This window comes from Bos taurus, chromosome 8, assembly GCF_002263795.3.
Source record: "Bos taurus isolate L1 Dominette 01449 registration number 42190680 breed Hereford chromosome 8, ARS-UCD2.0, whole genome shotgun sequence".
Lineage (NCBI taxonomy): Eukaryota > Metazoa > Chordata > Mammalia > Artiodactyla > Bovidae > Bos > Bos taurus.
Window position 1 is genome coordinate 111,280,027 of NC_037335.1, and position 22,685 is coordinate 111,302,711.

The 22,685-nt window shown below is 54.3% G+C and overlaps 1 long non-coding RNA gene across 8 annotated transcripts; it reads left to right on the forward strand.

Annotated features, from left to right (window-relative positions):
- The first annotated feature begins 595 nt into the window (after positions 1 to 595).
- On the forward strand, positions 596 to 12,057 carry LOC112447852 (uncharacterized). 8 transcript variants are annotated; one of them, XR_009495715.1, is made up of 7 exons: positions 596 to 2,710; positions 2,932 to 3,028; positions 3,395 to 3,723; positions 3,864 to 8,817; positions 9,018 to 9,731; positions 10,188 to 10,275; positions 10,729 to 12,057. It is a non-coding gene; the product is annotated as an uncharacterized lncRNA (long non-coding RNA). The 8 variants fall into 8 exon arrangements; XR_009495717.1 differs by having other exon boundaries at positions 3,864 to 8,393; XR_009495718.1 differs by having other exon boundaries at positions 3,864 to 5,389; positions 5,979 to 9,731.
- Positions 12,058 to 22,685: the final 10,628 nt, after the last annotated feature.

Sequence of the window (22,685 nt, forward strand, 5' to 3'; positions counted from 1 at the left end):
TTTTGCGTCTATGTTGTCAGTGATATTGGCCCCAATTTTCTTTTCTGTGATATTTTTGTCTGGTTTTGGTATCAGGGCGATGCTGACTTTGTAGAAAGGGTTCAAAAGGGTTCCTTTCTTTTCCATTTTTTTGGAAAAGTTTGAGAAGAATAGATGTTAACTCTTCCTTAAATGTCTTACAGAACTGGCCTGTTTGCATGTTTTTTAATCTTTCAGAGAGCTCTTCCATCCTTTTGAACCCATAGACCTGTGTCTTTCATCTAGTCTGGAAAATTTTTCACCAGTACTTCTTAAAATATTGCCTCCACTCTGTTTTTCCTCTGTCTGTCTGGGTGTCCAAGACCCACGCATAGTTATCTTCATGATGTCTCATGGATTTTATTTCAGGAGCAGATTTTTTGTGTCTTGACTGAAAGCTTGGAACATCCATCAGGTCCTGCCTCCACCTGTGTGGGGTCTATACTCTAAGTTTTGTCTTCTCAGCTCAGTGTGTTTTCTGAAATCGCTACATAACTTTTTAGCATCTTAGCAGATGCTTTCTGCTTTGCTTATTGGCTAGTTAATTCATGCTCAGTTTAAGGGTCAGTGAACTACTTCAAGGGGAAATTGTACTCACTTCCCCACGTTTCCCTTATTTCTGTGATCTTTGGTCTTCCAGTTCGGGCTGGCAGTCCTGAACTCCAGGTTTTATTTCTCCAACTCAGGAAACCTTCCATCAGTTCCAGGATATTGTTTTCTCTTTAGCCTCTATGTCTCCAAGTGCACATTCGGAAATGACTGTGGAGGAGACCTCTGAACTGAAAGTTCGGATCACCTTACTTTGCTTTTCTTCTCTCTGGAGCCTTGGCCCTTTACATTCTGGTTGCCTTTATTGATCTCTGGCTCTTCCAGTGCTTTTAAAGATAATTGCACAGCTTTTGAAGTTGTGCTCCGTGGGAGGAGTCTCCTAACACAGCTGCTAGATCTCAGCTGGTAGTGAGACTAGTCAGACAACCCAGACAGTGTAAATAGACAATCTCTAAGAGAATTTCCATGGTCAAATACTTCTTGAGAATTTATGAGAATAAACTAAAGAGACCAGGTACAACCGAAAGAAACAGGCTCATGGTTAATAGGAAGCACGTGCACGACAGGGTTGAAACATGTTTGTAGTTCAGTAAGTTTGCAAGTAGGTCGGAGATGCAAATACTTCAAAATAAATATAAGAAGATGCTGTTTAAGGTCAGTATCAGGAAAAACAGTGAAGAAAGAGTAGCTTCAGTTCAGAGATTGAGCCCTAAACCACTTAACCTTGGGTAATTCGTATAATATGACCTCGTGCATAACCTCCCTGCGTTTTTGGTGGCTTTGAGCCACACCCACGCCTTTGGGAAGTTAATCAGCTTCACCTCGATGACTCCTGTCCGTTTGCCCTTGGGACCAAGCCCAGCTTTGGCGAGGAGAAGCTCACAGAAGAGGTGTGAAGGCACATGGGCTTTGGAGGCAGGGTCTCATGAAATGAGGTTGGACTGGCACTTTATCCACCCACATTGTTTTTTTCTTAACTCTTTATTTTATAGTGAAAGTGAAAGTCGCTCGGTTGTGTCCGACTCTTTGCAACCCCATCGACTACACAGTCCATGGAATTCTCCAGGCCAGAACAGCGGAGTGGGCAGCCTTTCCCTTTTCCAGGGGATCTTTCCAACCCAGGTATCGAAGCCAGGTCTTCTGCGTTGCAGGTGGATTCTTTACCAGCTGAGCCACAAGGGAAGGGATTTCATATTGAAGTATAACCAATCAACAACACTGTGATGGTTTCAGGTGGACAGCAGAGGGACTCAGCCGTACACATGCATGTATCCCTTCTCCCCCAGACTCCCTTCCCATCTAGGCTCTGCATAACATTGAGCAGAGTTCTCTGTGCTCTACAGTAGGTCCCGTTGGTTATCCATTTTAAATACAGCAGTATCCACCCGCATTCTGCATTGACCATTTGCTCACGTTCTGCCTTGGTTCACCGATTTGTGAAATGAAGGTTGTTCCAACGGTGGAGGCAGAGCCTCCGTCTGCAGCCCGGCCTGCGGTGAGCAATTGGCAAGGCGTGAGCGACTTCAGTTTCACTTTTCACTTTCATGCATTGGAGGAGGAAATGGCCACCCACCCCAGTGTTCTTGCCTGGAGAATCCCAGGGACGGGGGAGCCTGGTGGGCTGCCATCTATGGGGTCACAGAGTTGGACACGACTGAAGTGACTTGGCAGCAGCAGTGCTTTGTTTCCGCTTCCTTTAGGCGTTGTTCTCCCACATCTGGTGTTCTTACAGATGGACATCTCTCTGGTCTTCATTTCATACATCGATTTGTCTTCAGTAACTTTTTCTCAGGCTCGAGGTGTGAGCTTCCGGGGAAAACTGGCTTAGACAGAGAAGGGCAGTGGGAATTTCGATTCTGATGACGTTCCCTGGCCGTGTCTCTTCCAAGCACAGCCTGAGCACCCACCAGCGGCCGCCAGGGTCAGCCTGGGCTGGGGGGAGTGGGAGGCGGCCGTTTCCAGCTCAGCAGGGGTGTTGGCAGAGTGACCACCTGCCTGTGGGGACCCTGTGATGACACAATGGGCCCAGTGCAGGCAGGTTTCAGCAGGACACAGGGCAGGGCTGCAGAGGCCGAGTCGTGGTGGGTGATCACAACTCATAGATGCAGGGCAGAGTCCGAGGCTCAGCCAGGCAGATGGCTGGGTGAGGGACCAAGGAAACGGGAAATTCCTCACTGGTGTCTTGATGCGGCACGAACACCTGTGGAGTAGGCGGTGGGGTCCCCAGGGCATGGGGGTCCCCAGTGTGTGGGGGTCCCCAGTGTGCGGGGGTCCCCAGTGTGCGGGGGAACCTAGGCTGGGGGGAGCAGCAGACTGGCAGTGAAGGGGGAGACGTGCCGATTAAGACAGTTTCCTCTGGGTCAGCTTTCCCCGAGCAGGAGGCGAGAAGGACTTCAGAACTTCCCTGAACGTGAAGCCAGTGTGTTTGGAAAGCCTCCAAACCGTCAGGTTTCTGCGATGTGTAAGCGCTCACTCTTCTTCTAGAATGGAGACTTGTGCTTCCTTTTTTAAAGTACGAGGTCATGGCACTGGCTGTTACCGAAAAGCAGCGTGACCCCAGCCTCTATGCTGCTGCCGGATTTAATCACAGAGCATTAGAGGAGAGTGAGGAACCCGCTGTGCCGGGGCTCACCCAGGAATGGGTGGAGGACACCCTGGGCCTGGGTCAGAGGTCCAGCCCCTTTCTTGGGAGCACTGAAGATGGGTACTGGGGGGCTCGGGAGACGGGTGGGTGGGGAGCTCGGGAGAAGGGTGGGTGGGGGGCTCAGGAGGTGCCATGCATGAGACTCTGAGCTGCCAGACGCTGTGTGCATTTTTACCCGGAAAGTTGGTGGAGTCTGGAGTGCGTCCACGTGGACTTCACATGGGCAGAGAGGCCAGCAGCCGCGGGGAGGACGGTGGACGGAAGGGCGGACATCTGGCCGCTATGACCACACGGAGCTGCGTCTGTTGCTGTCTCTGCTCCGTCTGTGCACCAGGTCCAGTGCATCCCTGGTGTGTCCCGCCCGAGGGACAGGCATGGGAGGGTGGGGGACATGGCCTTGCTTCTCGGGAAAGGAGGTGGGCCAACCATTTCCTGCCTTAGCACCCCTCCGTGACAGAGCTGTAATCTCTCTTCTCTCGGAGCCAAAAGCAGCAGGATCAGAGATTCCAGAAGTGAGAAATCTCCCCTCCTCCAGTCAACGGGGGTGAGGGAGGTGGGGGGAGGCTGACGCCGGAGGGCAGGGCCAGCGCAGGGCTCCTGTGCCCTCGTGCTGGGCTCCAGGCTGAGCGCCACCCTCTCTGTTCCATCGCAGACCTGACCACGCCCTGGCCCCGGGGATGGAGACCAGGTGTCATGAGCAGGTACAAAGGGGTGGTTGGTAGGCATCTTCAGTAAGTGGATGGATCAAAGCAACCCATCTCTTCTCCTGGAAAAGCAGGAGCCTCGTGTGGGGAAATCCTGTTGGCCTGGGAACCAGGCGGCCTTACTACCAGCCATGCAGCTTGAGATGGCCTCCTTGGCCATCCGGGGCCTCCGTTTCCTGCTCTGTGCAATAAGGGGACGCTAGATAGCTGGTAGGATTGGGGTGCAGGTTAAAGCGAACTGTGAAAACACACGCTGTGTTTCCGAGGGCCCTGGACCCTGGGGTGTCCCCAGCTCTGACCTGGTGACTATCGCTGAGCACCTTGGGGGTGCTTGTTGGGCGGAACCGTGCTGGGAGGGGCATTCATGCTCTGGTGGCCTGCACTGCCTTTGGAGGAGGAGGCGGTTAGAGCCTGAGCAGAGCTGTGCGCCGTGCCCTGGAGGTCTCGGAGGTGTGGGCGTCCCCCTGGGGGATGGAGTGGCGTGACCTGGCACACAAGCCCGCTGGAAGGTCACGGCACCTGGTGGCCGAGGGGCTTTGGAAGATGTGAGTCCTCCAAGATGCTCGTGGCTGGAAGAGCTGACGTGGCTGGCTGTGACCCAGGGCCCCGACCGCAGCGCCCTCCGCAGGGTCAGCTGCAGCCAGATCCCACGGCTGGCAGGGCGCCGCAGGGAGCGGGCGACGCTCAGGAATCCCATTTTGCAGGGGGACGTGTCCTATTTGCTTTAGAGACGAAAGCTGTCTTTGACGCTCGGATAGTGGATGAAAGTGATTTGGGCCTGGATTTCACACTCTCTCCTGTCTAGGTGGGAAGACTGTTTCAGAAATTACCCGTGGTGAGCGGCTCAGACACTCCAGATGCGGGGAACGGAGACGGCTGGGGCCACAGCAAACAGAGCCCGCCGCACGTCTGGAGAGCTCCTCTGTGGGCAGGAGCTTCCCACTCACTGTCCACTGGATTGTTTTTCCAACAGCACCACTCGTTGGCTGGTGTCCGTTTTACAGATGAGGACACTGAGGAAGTTTCTCACGACTTCACATCACCCTGACGGGACGTGGGGCTGACGGCGAAGGGTCTCTGAGCCGTGTTAGAACAGCGATGTCATCCCGTGCGCTCTTTGTCATCAGTTGGGCAGACACGCTCGTAAGATGGTTTGCAGGCACGTGGGGCCTGGGGTGTCCGTGGGCTGGGTGCAACCTGGCCATCCCCACTTCTCATTCATGGGTCGCACCAGCCCCTGTCTCCAATCAGCTTAGCAAGAATAGATCTTCTGCCTCAAAGAGAGAAGGAAGCCGCCGTGAAAGACAGAGGTCAATTGCACATTGCTTTCTTCGTTTGCCTGCTGATGATAAAAGAAGGTGTAGCCCCCTGATTTAAAGAGATACTAATTTGGGCTTCACAAAAGAATAGCTGATGAGAGCAAGCTTCTCAAACACACAGCTCTGGCCTTCCGGCCAGAATAATTTATCTCAAAGTAAGTGATTAATGACTGCATTATCTTTCTCCTAATATCTCTTGAATCCACCCGTTTTTCTCCACCGCACAGCCATCGCCCCATCTGGGGCCCCCCCTCCTCCTCCCTGGATGACCGAGATTGGTGTCTGATCCGCGCTCCCCGGAAGTGGGAGTGAGCGTTAAAAAGCGCAGGTTTTACCGCACCCCAGTGCTGCTGGATCTGCAGTAGCCGCCTCGCCTGGGGGGGACGTCACCCCCGGCCTAGCACTCAGGCACCTTGTGCGCGAGCTCAGCCCACCTCCCCAGCCCCGTGGAGCTGCTGACAGCTGTTTCCAAGGCCCTGTGGCCCCCAGCCTCCCCGCCACATGGGCTCCCTCCGGGTCCAGAAGAACTCAGCCCACGCATGTCTCCTTGACCTCCTGCCCCCCAAGCTGTGCACGCGGGGTATCATCCCCCCTTCTGCCGCCCCGGCCCCCACTGCTCACGCTGCGCTGTTAGTACCCGTTTTACCTGACGGTCTGGACGGGAGTTGCAGCTTCTCTGCTTTGAAAATTCACGTATCTACGTATTTACTTTTGGAGGTGCCGGGCTTTTGTCGCTGCCTGCAGGCTTTCTCCAGTTGTGGCGAGTGGGGCTGCTCTCTCCTGCGGTCACAGGCGTGTCGCTGTGGGGCGTCTCTTGGTGTGGAGAACGGGCTTCAGCAGTTGCGGCACCCAGGCTCAGCTGCCCCAAGATGCACAGGATCTTCCCCGACCAGCGATGGAACCCGTGTCCCCTGCACTGGCGGGTGGATGCTCAGCCACGGGGCCGCCAGGGGAGCCCTGCTGCATCTTAACTCCCCTGCTCAGTACACTGTGGCGCAAAGTAGCTTCGTTGTCAGCTTGTGGATCAAGCAGCCTGTTAAGCTGTTTGGTGGGCCTGTTTCATGCCATCTCTTGCCGTCCTGCATCAGACGCTCACGGGGCAGCTATGGCGTGTCAGGCAGCAGGTTGCTGGCGTTGCAGTGCCAGGTTACAACCACAGTGTGGATGAGACCGTGGGGGCTCCTGGTAGACAAGAGGGGAGCACCCCCACCCCAGCTTCATTCTTAAGATCTCTAACTCAGGTGCCTCTAAGGTGTGCAGAGTGGGGTGCCCAGAACTGGCCAAGTAGTGAACCGTTAACCTCGCAGCCTTGTAAGGGTCTTAGGACTGTCTGGTCCGTACTTTTAATTATTTTTTTAGCAGCAGTGTCCCACTTGGAACTTAGAGCTAAAATACTGAGCTAATCAGTTCGGTGTTGCCCTGGGGTCTTGCCGCCTCCCATCTCCAGGTACCCTGGCAGATGCTGTGGAAAATGCAAATCCAACCTGGCTCAGACAGTAGAGAATCTGCCTGCAATGCAGGACACCCAGGTTCGATCCCTGGGTTGGGGAGATCTGCTGGAGAAGAGCGTTGGGAACCCACTCCAGTGTTCTTGCCTGGAGATCCCATGGACAGAGGAGCCTGGCGGGCTGCAGTCCATGGGGTTGCAGAGTCTGACACGACTGAGCAACCATCACCTCACTCCACCTCTCAGATGCAGGGAGGAAGCCCAGCCTCTGGGAGGGAGACGACTCATCTGAGCCCACGCAGCGGGTGGGGCCGGGGCAGCCCCAGGATGTGAGGGTTTCCACTTTTACCTCCATGTCCATCTGTTTGGTTTTGCATCTCACAGATCCTGACCTGTTTATCTGTCTGTCCCCTGGTGGGGATGGGAAAGACCCTGGAGGCTGCATGAATCCTTCTTGGCTGTGGCTTCCCGGGTTCCACACCCAGACTGGCCCACGCTTGTCCTACAGCAGTTTGTTCAAAATTCAGCTGGATTCTTCTTAACGACTTTTGTGGCGTCTGCCTTAAAAAATAAAAGAGGTGTCCTTGAAGGCTGTCTCCTCAGGATCTGGGCTGGCCCTGCTCTGACCTCAGGTTCAATCCCTGGGTCAGGAAGATCCCCTGGAGAAAGGAATGGCCACCCACTCCAGTATTCCTGCCTGGAGAATCCCACGGACTGAGGAGCCTGGCAGGCTGCAGTCCAGGGGGTCGCAAGAGTCGGGTGGGGTCTGCATGCATGCACGATGCAGTCTCTTCTGCAGGTTCCTCCTGCCTACACGGCCCGTTTCCTGCAGATTGCTTTGCTCCTGCCTGATGGTTCTGGTCGCTGGCTTCCTCGTTAGAAGCATTGCTCAGCCGTCTGGTACTCCTTGACCGTCTGCTCGTGATGGAGGCTGGCAGGCTGACGGTTGCTGGGCAGCTGGGCGCGTGGGCAGAGCTGGTTGAGCGTGGGCCTCCCTGGAGAGTGGGGGTGTTGGCAGACCCCTGGCTGTCAGTTTCTGGTCTTCCCAGTTTTGTGATTGGGTTCTCCAGCCGAGGTTCTCCCACCGCCCGCGTGGACAAAAGAGGTCTGGTGCGTCTTGGCCACTGAGTGTCCCTGTTCCAGAGTGCTCGGTGCAAACACACGGGGACGCATGACTGCCTTTCCGGAATCCTCACCCTCCCTTTCCTTATTACTCCCTCCCAGTGCTGCAGGTCTCAGTGCTTGTCTCAGATGCCTCTGCAGACGTAGAAGGGTAACGACACTCCGCCCTGGGCCGGGCCCTTCTCTCCCCATCGCCTCCAGGAGCAGACGCGAGACTCTGGTGCTCAGGGTGCGGCTCTGCGCTGCTCCGTGGGGACCGTGGGTGGTGGCAGGCCTGCCCGACTCCATCTGATTGAGGAGCCACAGTGAAGGGGCCACCTCGCCTGCCCTGAGCGGGGAGGACCCTGCTTCGCCTTGCATGGGCCCAGGCTCTCCTGTGCAGGCGGGGGCTTCCATCCGGGGGGCCCCCACACAGCTGACTGCTCGTGGTCTAGGGGCCGGGCCCCAGTGCTGGGGAGATGCAGGCCTCGGCCTCGTGGAGTGTCCCCACATCCACCGTCTGCATTGGGGTCACATCCTGCCTGGCCCTTGCCCCTATGTCTCCGGAATCCTCTCGGTCTTGTGGGGATCTCAATGCCCACAGTGGACGGGTGAGTACTTGGAGGCCCGAGGGTTGACGGGCTGTGCTGGACAGCTGGGCTGCTGTGTGACCTGGCCTCTCCTGAGTCAACCCCTGGGAGTCAGGGCTCCAAGGGCTTGGTTGGGACGAAGCTGAGTGACCAGAACGCAGCCCCCCTAGCCCGCAGGTGTGAACTTGGGGCAGCTGAGCACTGTTAGCAAACGTTGCCCTTCCACCCTGCTTTCGACGTGGACAGGGGCCTGCCGGGTGCCTGCCGCTCCCCTGGAAGCCCCTGACCCTGCAGCACCTGCGGGCCGCGGGTGCCCGGTCTCCTGCTAGCTCGTCTGTACTGCAGGCGAACTTGCTCTCGCGCTCCGGTGGATGTAAACGCTGGCCCAGCGACGTGGATGACTGGATGGGGGTTGTGAATGTGCTGAGGGGCTTGACTGCAGCATGTACGGGCTGTGGGCGCCTCTGATGGGACCTCCCAGGCCGTCCTCTTGGGGTGGGGTGTGGGGAGCTGGGACCATGGGCTCCGGGAGCCTCTGGGCCTCCAGACCCGCGCTGCACTCATGGTCTGTGCAGACGCGTCCCGGCTCTGCCCTGCCTCGTCCATACCGCCTGCTTTTTAGTGAAGCCACGCATTTCTCTCCAGGCCGCACAAACTACAGTTTTGACTGCCACGATTAGACTGTTCACCGGAGCCTCTTAGCAGCATCTGGACGGAGCTCTTAGCATTCCGCAGGGCCATCCACGCTAATGTGTCAGAGGATGTGGGTGCCGCTCGTGTGCAGAGAGCTTGAAAAATGGCCAGACAGAGGCAAGCTCGCGGGGCGTGCTGTCAGCGGCGCCAGCAGGATAATAAATCAACCTGTCTCCTGCCAGGGGTCAGTCGGGTTGATGTGCAGCGCGTCTGGGCCAATCTAATCAGGCCGCCTATCCGTCTGTCTGGAGCCGCCAGCGCCCCCCTCCAGGACCGGGTGGTGCTGGGCTCCCCCAGGACCTGGGCCCCTGACCTGGGGGCTGGGGGGGCTGAGAACAGTGGTCTGGAGTCCAGAGTGGGGCCCTCCTGCCGGGCCCATGTGCGCAGCCATCGAGGGGAGGGGGTGCTGTTAGCTGAGGGTGGGGCGGTCATGTCAAAGGGCTCGCTGGCGTGGCGCTCCTGGGGCGGGGAGCCTGGGGCTGGCCTCAGTTTGCAGGTTTCTGTGCAAAATGAAATTGCGGCCATCATTCCAAAAGCTGGACAGAGTGCACTGAAGTTAGTAAGATGCAGATCTTCTCTTTTCTTCCATGGTTTCTCCCCTGACTTGCCATGTTGCCTTTATGGATACTTAATGCAGTAACGAGCTCACTCCTCGTTAGTATAGTGGTAAGTATCCCTACCTGTCACGCAGGAGATGGGGGTTTGATTCCCCAATGGGGATGAGTGCAAAACCTGTTGGACTTCCCTGGTGGCTCAGATGGTAAAGCATCTGCCTACCATGTGGGAGAGCCAGGTTCAATCCCTGGGTTGGGAAGATCTCTTGGAGAAGGAAATGGCAACCCACTCCAGTATTCTTGTCTGGAAAATCCCATGGACGGAGGAGCCTGGTGGGCTGCCGTCCATGGGGTCACAAAGAGTCAGACACGACTGAGAGACTTCACTTTCTTTTCTTTCTTTTAATGTAGTTTTAAGTAAAGAAAAAACCAAAATTTTGAATTATTGGCATGCCTTTTACCTTTCATCTCTGTGCTGTGCTATGCCAGTCTTCAGTGAAAATAAAGGGACGTGAACTCAGGTGTAGAATCACGCCATCCCTTGATTCATGTTTATGGCTTGCCCCAGGTGGGTGCTGCCAGCCAGCCAGATGAGACCCGAGCAGAGGGACTCAGGACGGTTGAAAGAGGACGACGATCCCCTGGGAATGGAGCTGGTGAGGGCACTGCCCCAGGCTCGGGGGTGTTTTCAGGCCCCAACAGGTGCCCGGGGTCCACCCTGACTCCTAGACCTGGGTGGGCCAGTACCTGGGGATGTTTGGCCAGGTGTTTCCTCTTCCGTGCCTACCTCTCCAAACCGCTGCAGACAGGGCACCCCAAGAATCATTAGACTTGGGGTGAGGAATGCTCTGGATGTTGCTGTGCGGGGACAGGCTGGGCACCCTCAGTAGGGGTGGGGGTGGCGCTGTACACCCGGGGGTGAGGCTGTGCCCCGCACGGTGCAGGCCCTGCAAGAGGTGGGGCAGCAGTGGTCGCCAGCGTGCTGGGATCAGGGGCAGTGAGGCCCAGGATGCCCGGCCGGGGAGCCAGGAGCTGTTTAGGGAGGCTGGGGGACAGTGCCAGGCGGGTCTGAGCCTCCTGGTCTCCTCGTCTCTCTATTTCACTCAAAGACACAAGTTCGGAAGCAAGGGCAAGCACGTAAGGCTGTGACTGCAGAGCAGCCTTCGGAGCAGGCGATGGGGTGAGGCCAACTCTGCTCAGCAGCCTCTGACCCCTAGGGAGCTGCCATTCAGAGCAACCGTGGCTTCACGTGTGTGTCAGGAGGATGGAGGGTCGCTCTGTGTAGTCAGGTCTGAAGATTCACCCATGAGTCCAGGGAAACCACATCGCCAATTCAAATCCACACGCATGAATTTGAGAAGAGCTCTCCCCAAGCTCAGGGAGCCTGTGCTGGGAGGTCAGCCCAGGTGGCACGTGGGCTTCTTGCCCTGAGGCGGTGAGCCCAACACCCCCACCCGGAGGCAGGGAAGACGCCTGGCCCGAGGCAGCCCTGGGCCAGTGCCGATTCATCCATACGTCGTGCAGTGGCGTGGAGGGTCCTTCCTAATGCCGAATGCAGCTCTTGGTCCTCCCTTCACTCCCAGACGGATTGAGGGGCGGTCTGCGGGATCCCGAGGGGGTCGCAAGAGGACAGAAAAGGGGGAGGCCCAGGTGAAGAGTCCAGCAGAGACAAGGAGAAGAGAGAAGCACTTCTGGAAGGGATGGAGGTCAGAACCCCAAGTGCAGCCCGCTTCCTGTTGGAGGGGTCGTTCAGGCCCTGGGACTCAGTTCTCCAAGCAGCCGGCCACCGACATGGACACTGGCCAGCTGGAAGCCTCTTGGGTGCGGATGCAGAGTCCAGGTGGAAAGAGAGAGTCTGGGGGGCAGTCTTCCTGCCGCCCTCCTGTGTGTCCAGCGGGACCGGTGGTGAGGGAAGGAGCTGACGGGACCCCCATCCTGGACACTCGCCGATGCCCCCAGCAGGCTTCAGAGTCTGTGCGCCCAGGACTGGGCCTCAGCGCGCGGTCAGTGGGACAGAACCATGTTCCCGGCCTGTTTGCCTCTTCAGGCACGAGGAACGGGAACTCGCTGCTGAAGGCGAGGCTGCTGGGAGGCCAGGGAGGGTGGGTCTCAGGCTCAGGTGCCACTTGGGGTGGCGAGCTGCAGATTGCAAGGCAGTGCCCTCCTTCAGGTAGAATTGCGGTCTGGCTGGAGGCCCCAGAGGAGCTTGGAGTCTCCTCCAGGTGTCATCCGCCCCTGCCGCCCTGGAGGGACGCAGCCAGGGGGAGGTCCCCTGGAGAGGGACTCAGCAGAGGCCGAGGACTGGTGCTTCCGGGCCCCGAGGGCTGGGTACATGCGGATCGGACCACACGTCCAATGCTGGAAATTTTGCTTTCTGTGAGTCAGATGGTGGTTTAATGTCAGGCTCTATTATACACGATTTTTGTGTTGTTTTAGTCGATGGTTTCCTTTCTTGAATGTTCTTGTTTCCAGTGGGCCAGTGTTCAGAAATGAGCTTTTAGGTTAAAGAAAATGTTTCAAAGGGTAATATTTCATATGCTCATCATAGTAGGGTGACGTCATCATTTTTGCAGAAGAAGGCAGGTCTGATGAAGCGCAGGGCTTAGGGCCAGAGTCAAGGCCAGCTCCGCGGTGGTGGGGGTGTGGCGGCCTTGGGGCCAGGGATCAGGTGCCGCTTCCGCGTGGGTGTGCGGGTGCTGGCCTGCCGGGATGCTCCCCCACCGGGATGCTGCTCCACCCGACGCTGCGCAGGTGTTTTCAGCGTCCTGACCACGTGACTGCTAGAGCTGCCGTAGGGATGAGTCAGAGACACGCAGACACATGGACACGCACCCCTGAGATCACCCCCGTGTGAGTGTGTGGAACGCCGGTGCTTTGATTAGGCTGCTTCTGATGTGAGTTTGTGTGAAGCCCTCCATGACTGGGTTTGGGAAGGTGACCTGGAGCATGTGGACGCAGGGAAGACGGTGATCCTGTTGGGGTGATGTGGGGAGGGACTTCTCTATGGCAAATGGAGCCCCCAGGGCACCAGCCCCGGCTTTGCCAGGACAGACATGAGAACCAGACCACACACCTTCCTCCGCGTCCCCTGCAGCAGCCACCTGCCTCTCGTTGGCACGTTGATGCCGTCCGACAACATCCACTGATTTTCAGGGGATTGTGGTCAACTGGGGGGCTCCTGGATCACTAGTGTGCACTCGGCGCGTCGCTCCGCGAGGGCCTGGCTGTGCAGTGCACCCTGGGAGCGGGGATGCTCCTCCTGGGCTGTCGACTGGCAGCCAAGGCTGAGAGCAATCGGGGCCCCTGTCCCTGGAGCCGGGAGCGGATTCCCTGCATTCCTGGCCTGATCACGCGTTGCTCATTTCTCTTTCGGTTTGTGCGATGTGAGCCGGTGGGGGGGGGGTTCGTACCCATGGAAAGGCTGGCAGCGACAGTCTCGCCAGGATCCTGCCTCACACGTGCGCAGGTCACTGTCACGGCGCTTCCGCACTTGCCCTGCGCTCCGAGAGCAGCTCTTCTCAGCCCCGACTTAAAGGTCTCCATAGAAACCTCGTGGCAACTCGGAGGCCACCATCTCATCACATCGGGGTTTCCTTCCAAGACAGCGGTCAGCTCTGCTTGCTCTCTTCTCGCGTGGCCCCTCCAGGTCCCTTGAAATGGAATCATAGGCGGGAGCTTGACTTCCCGGGATCCGGGACCTGCGTGAGATGCTCACTTATCAGTGCTCAGGCGGCAGGGCCTCCCCAACCAGGATACGGGGCTCCCCCAGTGCTGGGCCACGCCCTCCTGACACTTGTGGGGACAGAAACGTAGTGAGGGGAGCCCTAAGGGCTTCCCTGGCGGCTCAGCCATAAAGACTCTGCCTGCAATGCAGGAGAGGCAGGAGACAAAGGTTCGATCCCTGGGTCAGGAAGACCCCCCTGGAGAAGGAAATGGCACCCCACTCCAGTATTCTTGCCTGAAAAATCCCATGGACAGCAGTCTGGCAGGCTACAGTCCATGGGGTCACAAGAGTCAGACACAACTTAGCAACTGAGGACTTGTTATCCCAGGAGAGCTTCACACGTCAGGGAGATGCAGCTTCATGTTCATTTAAAACAAAAATTGTCCAAACTGTATTATGTGACTTCATGGGTACAAAGATGGATAGATTAACACTATATTTGAAAATATTTTCTCCAGTCTAAAGTGAATTTTTGTTTTCTGATTTGAAAAGTGCTGTGGCCCTGTGTCTTTCATTTTATTTAGTACTGGAGTATAGTTATTAACAATGTTGGGTTAGTCTCAGGAGTACAGCGGAGCAATTCAGGGACACATGTAGCTGTATCTTTTCTGCCCCATGTCCTGTGTCGCCTCTGTCTAGGAATGAGGCTCTGGCCAGCCAGGCCCCTGGGAAGACGTGGCCACTGAGAAAATGGGCAACGAGCAAATGACTTTTAATAACGTGTCCATTTCCCGTAATGTCAGAAGAGGAGTTCTGACACACTAAGAAATAAATCGCTCTGTCTGCCAATAGGATTGATGGTGTCTTTGCCAAGAAAATTTCCCCATGTTTAAAATAGAAATGGTTGGAGATGAGTTATATGGTGCCATCTGGGTATTTAACAACACGGAATGACTTCTCTTCTTTCCTGACCCAAAAAAATGCATCACAGTGGGAGAAACAGACTGCCCAATTATCTACTGGGTTCCCAAACTGGGTCATGTTGGAGGAAAAAAGTGTGCGGCTGAGGCCCACCTGGCATTCTAAGTAGTGCATTTCCTTGGATGGAGCCCAGAGTGAGCCAGATTCCTCTTGCACAGTGTTAGCAAGATTCACGTGGCAGTTTGTACAGTGGGAATTTAGACCCCAGAATCCTGACCTCTAGCCCCCTCGTTGCTGCTCAGTGACCTTGGGCAAACCTTCACCCTCAAGCCTCAGCTTCTTAGGAACCTGTAAGGTTATGACAATCCTGGTTCCTGTGCTGCAGTGCTGTGATGCTCACCTGAGATAAGGCATAAGCAATCCATTTGTGAGGAATAGAGTATGTTGTTGTTCAGTCACTCAGTCACGTCTGACGCCTTGTGACCCCATGGACTTCAGCATGCCAGGTTTATCTGGCCTTCAATATCTCCTGGAACTTGCTCAAACTCATGTCCATTGCGTCAGTGGTGCCATCCAACCATCTCATCCTCTGTCATCCCCTTCTCCTTCAATCTTCCCCAGCATCAGGGTCTTCTCCAATGAGTCAGTTCTTCACATCAGGTGGCCAAAGTATTGGAGCTTCAGCTTCAGCATCAGTCCTTCCAATGAATATTCAGGACTGATCTCCTTTAGGATGGACTGATTGGATCTCCTTGCAGTCCAAGGGACTCTCAAGAGTCTTCTCCAACACCACAGTGCAAAAGTATCCATTCTTCGGCGCTCAGCCTTCTTTATGGTCCAACTCTCACATCCACACATGACTACTAGAAAAACCATAGCTTTGACTGGATGGACCTTTGTTGGCAAAGTAACGTCTCTGTATTTTAATATCTCTCTAGGTTGGTCATAGCTTTTCTTCCAAGGAGCAAGCATCCTTTAATTTTGTCACTGCAGTCACCATCTGCAGTGATTTTAGAGCCCAAGAAAATAAAGTCTGTCACTGTTTCCATTGTTTCCCCATCTATTTGCCATGAAGTGATGGGACTGGATGCCATGATCTTAGTTTTTTGAATGCTTGAGTTTTAAGTGGGCATGTATAGAATATGTTCAGACCTTATTATGGGATTTCCATTTAGTAGCAACCTGATAGGTAGCTTCTCTGGACCTTGGCTACACCAGGCAGGTTCACTAGAGATACAGGGATGGAAGGCTGAGGACTGGGTTTGGGTCCCCCCACCCAATTTCATGATGTAACTTTTGTTGTGTAGAATGGAATTCTCCAGGCCAGAATACTAGAGTGGGTAGCTGTTCCCTTCTTCAGGGGATCTTCCCAACCCAGGGATCGAACCCAGGTCTCCTGCATTGCAGGCGGATTCTTTACCAACTGAGCTATCAGGGAAGCCCCCTGGTGGCTCAGTTGGTAAAGAATCCGCCTGCAATGCCAGAGACCCCAGTTTGATTCCTGGGTCGGGAAGATCTGCTGGAGAATGGATAGGTTACCCACTCCAGTATTCTTGGCCTTCCCTGGTGGTTCAGCTGGTAAAGAATCCGCCTGCAATGCAGGAGACCTGGGCTCGATCCCTGGGTTGGGAAGATCCCCTGGAGAAGGGAAAGGCTGCCTACTCCAGTATTCGGGCCTGGAGACTTCCATGGACTGTAGAGTCCATGGGGTCACAAAGAGTCGGACACGACTGAGCGACTTTCACGTTCACCCAGTTTCATACACTGAAGCCTAAACCCATGTGACGGTGTTGGGAAGTGTGGCCTTTCGTGTGGTTGGGTCATGAGGGTGGAGCCCTCATGGGTGGGATTAGGGCCCTTATAACAGAGGCTAGAGTGCTGTGCCCCCATAACCCCAGAGTGGGGCTGTCAGTAAACTCCATTTGGTGGCAGGCTGGTGTTCCTGCTGACCAGCTTCCCTGGCTCCTCTTGGAAACACACGACTTCCAAACAATGATTAGAATTTCACCAGACATCCCTTCAAAAGTTGTGCAAATGAAAGAGTGGAGTGAAATACTTAAGGAGCTAAAAAAAAAAAGCCCTCATCAACCTAGAGTTATGGTCCAATTAATTATTCAAGAATAAAAGAATTTCTCAAATAAACAAAAATTGAGGGAATTTGTCTCCAATAGATCAGCCTTATAAGAAAAACATTTTTTAAAAGTACTTTGGAGAAAAGGAAAATAGGTCATAAACCTGCATCTACAAAAATTACAAATGCAATCCCCCAAACTATTAGCAAATTGGACTCAACAGTGTTTAAAAGGAATTACATACCATGATCAACTTGGATTTATTCCAGGTATGCAGGGCTAGTTGAACATTCAGAAGTCAGCTAATGTAATTCATCACATGGATAAATTAAGGTAGAAAAATCACATGATCATATCAATAGATGTGAAAAAGCATTTTGACAAAAATGCTTTTGATAAAAAGCAGAAAAATCGTTTGACAAAATTCAACACCTGCTTGTGATAAAAACTGCCAGCAAACTAGGACCAGAGGTCAGCATAACACAGTGTCTCAAACTGGAGGACTGGATGACAGAACGTCTCGTAATTCCGGAGGCTGCACGTCTGGGAGCAGAGAGTTGGCAGGCCTTGTTTCTCCCCGAAACTCTCCTTGGCTGATAGGTGTCCACCCTTCCCTGCATCCTCCATGGTCTTTTCTCTGCATGTGTCTACATCGACATAACCTCTTCTTTCAAGGACACCAGCCATGTCAGACTAGGGCCCATCCTAATGACCTCATTTTAACTTAATTCCCTCTTTAAAGAGTCTGTCTTCAGACACGGTCACATCCTAAGATAGTAGGGGTTAGGACCTCAACGTATATTTTAGGGAGACGCAGTTGGTCAGTAGCAGAGGGAACCTCCTCAGCTTGATCAAGAGCATCTACAAAAACCTGACCACTAGCGTCATACTTCATAGCGAGAAGCTAGACGCTGTCTCCCTAAAACTGCGAACAAGGCAGGAGCGCCTCCTTCACCACTCCTATTAGATGCTGCACTCGAATTCCCAGCGACGCTGTAAGACAAGAAAGAATGAAAGTGTTCAGATTAGGAGGGAAGAAATCAAATTGTCTGTTATTTTTAGATCACATGACTGTCTCTATAGAAAATCTCAAAGAATCAGCAACAAAAAGCCCTGGAATTAGTAAGCGATTACAACAAGGTTGTGGGATGCAAAGTTAATACACATATGTTTATTGGTTTCAAATATATTCTCAGTGAATAATTAAAATTCAAAATAAAAGACATCATTTGCATTCATACCAAAAAAGAAAGAAATTCTTATGTATAAATATGTACAATGTCTAGACGAGAAAAACTATAAAACGCTGATGAAATAAATCAAAGAGCTTTTAATACATAAATGGAGAGAAAATCCATGGTGTTGTGTAGGAAGATGCAACATTATTGTGATGCCATTTCTTGATTTACAAGTTCAGTGGAGAAGTCTTGTCTCTGTGGCAGATAAGGCGTGCGGCCATGGGTGGAGGGGGTGGGGGACCCAGGGACGTCAGATGGGGGCAAGAGTGGATAAAAGACGTGCGGGCTCCAGATGAGGCGGGGAGGGACCACCCCTGAATCCATGGGATGTGGAATCACTAGATTTGGAGATTAATCAGGGGCTGGATTTTTCCAGTTGCTAAACAAATCTGTCTTAATTCACGTTGTTCACTTCATGTGAGGCAGGGGCTGGAGATAAGCAGTGAGCAGAGCAGAGCTTGTTTCTTTTCATTTGCTGAGTGCCTGCTATGCACTTTCATGCCTTGTAATCCGCGTTGTTCACAGGAAGTTATATGCCAGACGCAAATCTTAATATTTTTACAGAATGACTTTCAAGTGTTCACAGTGGCTTCCGTTGGAGTCTGCTCTTTTCCTTGGCGCTCCTGGAAGGTATTTTTGCTTGCTTTCTTCAAATCAGCCCCGATGCTGTTGGGGCAGGGTGACCTCTATCCAGTGAATCCACTTTGCTGGTCTTTAAAAATGATGAATTGATGATGACCTTTGAGTTAATATTTCTTGATTCTAACGTGCATATTTTCACCTGTGTTTCTGAAATTTGAATGTGGCTGATAATTGATAATTGTTTTTATTATGAGAGCCTCTTTGTTTCCTGAAAAGCTGTTCATGAGTAGATGGTGCATTTTATGACTGATGGCATCTTAGTACCCAGGAAATGTAATTCTCTGCCAGTGGTGTTATAGAATGGAGTGGTTCCGTCCTGACCAGCACCAGGAATTCCATCCCTCAGAGGGTTTGGCCCAGGAAAGCTGCAACAGGAAGCCTCACCAAATGCTGTACAACTTCCCTGTCTCACCCCTGTGTTTGGTGGTTTGAGATTACTTTCTGGTTTCTATTAAAAAGGTGTTTTCTCCTCCCATTCAGTCACAGAGCTGGAGGCATGTGGCCAAGGTCCCGATTCATGGCTCCTGTTGAGAGTAGGTTAGCTGCACCAGCTGCACTCCCTCACCCTTCAACACACCCCAACCTACCTTCCTAGTTGGGGGTTTCTACACGAGAAATTTTAGGCCCCAAGCCTACTACTGGACTATCCTCGGGGAAGGCGTCTATTTTACCCACAACTTAAAAGCCAACGCTTAAAATATGACGACATTTCACCTGGCAAGAAACACTCTCCTTGCAGATAATGGAAAGATAATTGATTAAGCTTGTTATTTATGAAAGAAATAAAAAGGACAATGCTTTCAAAGGGGGAAGGGGGAAGTTTTTAGACATCTTTTCCCCCCTGAAATGGATGCTCTTTTCTTCCTTAATGGACAGGTTGGCGATTATTAAAAAGCCCAGCAGATTTGGAGCCATAAGTCAGTATTGCCCTGGTCTGGCTGTCCCCACCGACCGCCTGTTGTGACAGGGACGGGGGTTGGCCGGCAGTCGCTGCCCTGGGCGGTGGTGCGGCGGTGCGGCGGTGGGGGCTGGGGGCTGGAGGAGGGGGGTGGGCAGACGCTGCCCTGGGCAGTGGTGGGGCTGGGGGTGCTGCGGGGGTCGGGTAGACGCTGTCCCGGGCTGCAGGGTGGTGGGGGGCGGCGGTGGCTGGGTGTGTGCGGGGGCGGGGGGGGGGTGCTGGGTCAGGGTGGGGGCTGGGGGGCGGGAGGAGCGGGGTGGGCAGACGCTGCCCTGGGCAGTGGTGGGGGCTGGGCGTGCTGCAGGGGTCGGGTAGACGCTGCCCTGGGCTGCAGGGAGGTGAGGGGGAGGCTGGGTCAGGGTGGGGGCTGAGGGGGCGAGAGGCAGGGGGCAGGCAAATGCTGCCCTGGGCTGTAGCCACTCCTTCTGGTTCAGGGGATGCTCAGGCCGTGCTGCAGGCGCTGAGCGCGGGGACTGGGGCTTGTGAAAAATAGATGCTCAGGGAGCCCATCTGGAAACAGAAGGCTGCCAAGAGGAAGAAGGGAGGCTGTGCTTCTCTCCTCCTTGCTCTCTTCCGCCCCATCATGGCCGGTTCTGTGGGTTTCTTATCTTTTTAGAGCACTTGAAAGCAGGATTTCTTGCGCTTTAAGGACAGAAAATCATGCCGTGTCAAATCCAGCGCCGTCAGAGGACACTGAGCGCAGGAACACGGGCGATGCGTCTGTGAGGCCCCCCGCCCGCCCGTCCGCCCGCCCAGGAGGAGGGGCGGCCTCAGCGCCTGGCAGCCGATGCAAGTGACACGCTCGGGCGTGCGCATCGCTCTCGCGCTTCCAGCAGCAGCCTGGAGCCTGTCCACCTTGCCCCAGAGCCCCGCGGTTCCTGCCGCCCTCCTCCGGGGCATCCCAGACCCTCCGCCACAGGCCCCCACGGAAACCGAGGCCCCTCTGTCACACCCCGGGTCCACCTCCTCTCGGGTCCTCGGTGCCCACCGCTGTCTGATCATGAACTGTTGTTTGTTGAGAGAAAAGAGGCTTTGCAAACAGGCGAGTGGGCGCCTCGTTCACTGGGGCGTTGCCCCGCCGGCCGTCGCTGTTACCACCTCTCCTTACAGTCCCGAGACCCCGGCTCCCTCGCGTCTGCGTCCGGGCTTCCCGAGCCCGTCTGGCGGGCTCAGTAAAGGGCGCGGCTTCTTGCTGTTTCCGGACCGTCTGCTCTCCTTCCCTCCTCCTGGCTTTGCTCCCGTGTTTGGTGTTCTCCCGCAGGGGCCACCTGAGCTGTAAGAGTCTGATTCTCCTTATAATATGCTCTTTATAATAATGCATCAGTGGGTGATGAGCGGGATATTTCTTGACTTCGCTTTTCCTGAGTCTCCGTTGGCATCTGTTCCAAGACACCGATTCAGGACTCCCACCATACCAGCAGAGCGAAAGCCATGCGGGCAGCCGGGGTGGCCCACCTCCCTCAGCTCATGGAAAGTGCTAGAAATAGCCATAGACACGTCCAGAAGATTGCCTTAATTTACAAGTGAGAGAATGGGATCCTTGGAGGAGAAGCTATTTGTCCAGCGTTCCCACAGCCCAGGGCCCTGGACGCCCAGTCCTGGGTCTGCCCTTAGAAAGGAGGGTAGTTTGCGCGTGGTGGTCGCTGATACTGCCCAGTAAGAGACAGTGCCCTTAAGCTTTCAGTATTTTCATTATCCCTGTAACCACGGAGTATGAAGAAAGACTGACGCAAGAACCAGGTTCCAGAACATCGAGGGAGAGTTCTGCCATCCAGTTACCCATCAGTGTGCTCTTGACTGAGTAATCTAATCCTCGTGGGACAGTATTTTAGAGTATGCCTGCTTTCTACGAAAAAGAAGAAAGCATTGCCTTTTATTTAAGTCGTGTAGGTCGTTAAGGTGAAGAAGCAAAGCCTCGTCTGTAAATGTCAATGAGCATGCTCCAAAGGTGCAGAAGGAAGACGTGGGAGACGATGCATCTCTGCTCAGCACCCCACGGGCAGATAAAGCACCAGCCCCACGCGCAGCTGTGCGTCGGGGTCTCGCATGGGGGTGCCCCCAGCCCTTCCCTGCTTTGCTGTGATCTGCAGCTGTGGGCGGCAAGGGAAAGTGCAAAGAAAAAAAAGATTAATATTTCTAGGCCAGACTTGGAGCAAGAACACAAGTAAATCTCTGGAGGAGAGGCTCCGGCGGCAGAATGTGAGGAGGCAGGCAGTGGGGGCTGACTTGGGGTCCCCGGGGTCCCCGGAGGCCTGAACAGGGCACCCTGAGCAGAATCTGCTGTGAGCAGAGCAGAGCTTCTGACCACAAAGATGAGCGAATGGGTGTCTCTGTGTTTTTCGCTTTTGTTTCCTCTTCTGGTTTCTCCTTTGTGATAACGGAACCGTCACAATAAAAATACCAGCTCGGTTGATCTCAGGGATAGAGAAGACGGATGTTTATGAGACAAAGGAGGCTTGTTCCCGGCGAGGTGGGGACAAAGTTTTCTCGGGTGTCACCTGCCGAGAGGCCCATGTGGCTGCTCTTCGCCCTGGTCCCCGAGCTCCAGCCCCCAGTCCATGGGGAGGGAGGCCCCTCGTGCCCAGGGCTCGTGTCTGCTGAGTGTGACTTGGGCGGAGGCACTCCAGGTGAGCAATAGTGTGGACGCCATCCAGTTGCCTCACTGCGTCATCAGATAAAATCCATGAGCGTCTATCGAGTAGCTTTCATGTGTGAATCACCACGGCAGGACCTATGAACTAAGACACACACACGTTCCCTGACCTCAAGAAGCTAAACTTTAGTAGGGGAGGTAAAATTAAACACGGGTAAAGATTACATGAAATTGGAACATGGCTGCATGTGACTTATCACATTAGTTACACAGACCCTCTCCATGACACACAGTCTTATCAATAATTGTTTATTGCCTTGTGTCCTCCCTATCGGCTTTCCCTGGTGGCTTAGTGGTAAAGAATCCGCCTGTTAACGCAGGAGACGTGGGCTCAGTCCCTGCAGGGGGAAGATGCCCTGGAGTAGAACATGGCAACCCACTCCAGTACTCTTGCCTGGAGAATCCCATGGACAGACGGAGCCTGGTGGGCTGTAACCCATGGGGTCTCAAAGAGCTGGACATGACTGAGCGACTGAACAACAACCTTCCTTTCACCACAACGTAAGCTCAGAGAGCAGAAGAGTGTCTGCTGTTAAGCTCACCTTCCAGGGTCAGAGAGCGGGAAGGGTTTAGGACACATTCTTTGAGAGAGGAAATAAATCAATGAACGGATGCAGCTATTGGTTCGGGGCAGGATGGTGCGGAAGCACCACCAGCGGAAGGATTTGCGAGCTGAGTCTTGAAGGCAGAGACCTGCCCCCCACCCCTCCATGGTGTTAGCTTGTGGGGCCTCAGCCAGGGGGACCCGCTGACGGACGGGACCCTGCAGCCTCCCTGGAGCCCAGGTCAGCGGGTGCTGTCGCTTCCCCTGCAGACGCCTCAGGCCAGGCTTCCAGGGTCAGTCTCAAAAGGGGAGTTACAGATGTAATGGGGGTTTTACACGGAGAGGTGCCCGGTTAAACCCCAGCTGTCACTGGA